Source organism: Gavialis gangeticus, unplaced genomic scaffold (genome assembly GCF_001723915.1).
Source record: "Gavialis gangeticus isolate Ggan-Ray unplaced genomic scaffold, GavGan_comp1, whole genome shotgun sequence".
Taxonomy (NCBI): Eukaryota; Metazoa; Chordata; order Crocodylia; family Gavialidae; genus Gavialis; species Gavialis gangeticus.
In genome coordinates, this window is record NW_017728998.1 from 44,376,629 (window position 1) to 44,376,973 (window position 345).

The following is a 345-nucleotide window of genomic DNA, read 5'->3' on the forward strand; positions in this document are numbered from 1 at the left end:
CCTGTGCCGTGTTCCCCATGGATTTTAACCCAGAGGGTCTCCAGTCGTCTACCCTGGTCGCCAACATCAGCTTGTAGTTTTCCTTAACATAGAGAGGTACACCCCCGCCCCTTTTATCCTCCTCTCCCTCCTCAGCCCAGAACCTGAGACTGGGAGGATCGACGAGAACACCACCTGTGCCCCCAGACCCTTAAGCCCTGCTCCCAAATCCCTGTAGCACCTCATGACCCGGCTGGGAGCACTCTGAGCTGTGTCAGTGGTGCCCACATGAATAAGGAGCATGGGTTAGTGGTCTGTGGGCCAGAGGAGCTTTGGGATCTTCTCTGCAATGTCTTGGATGTGGGC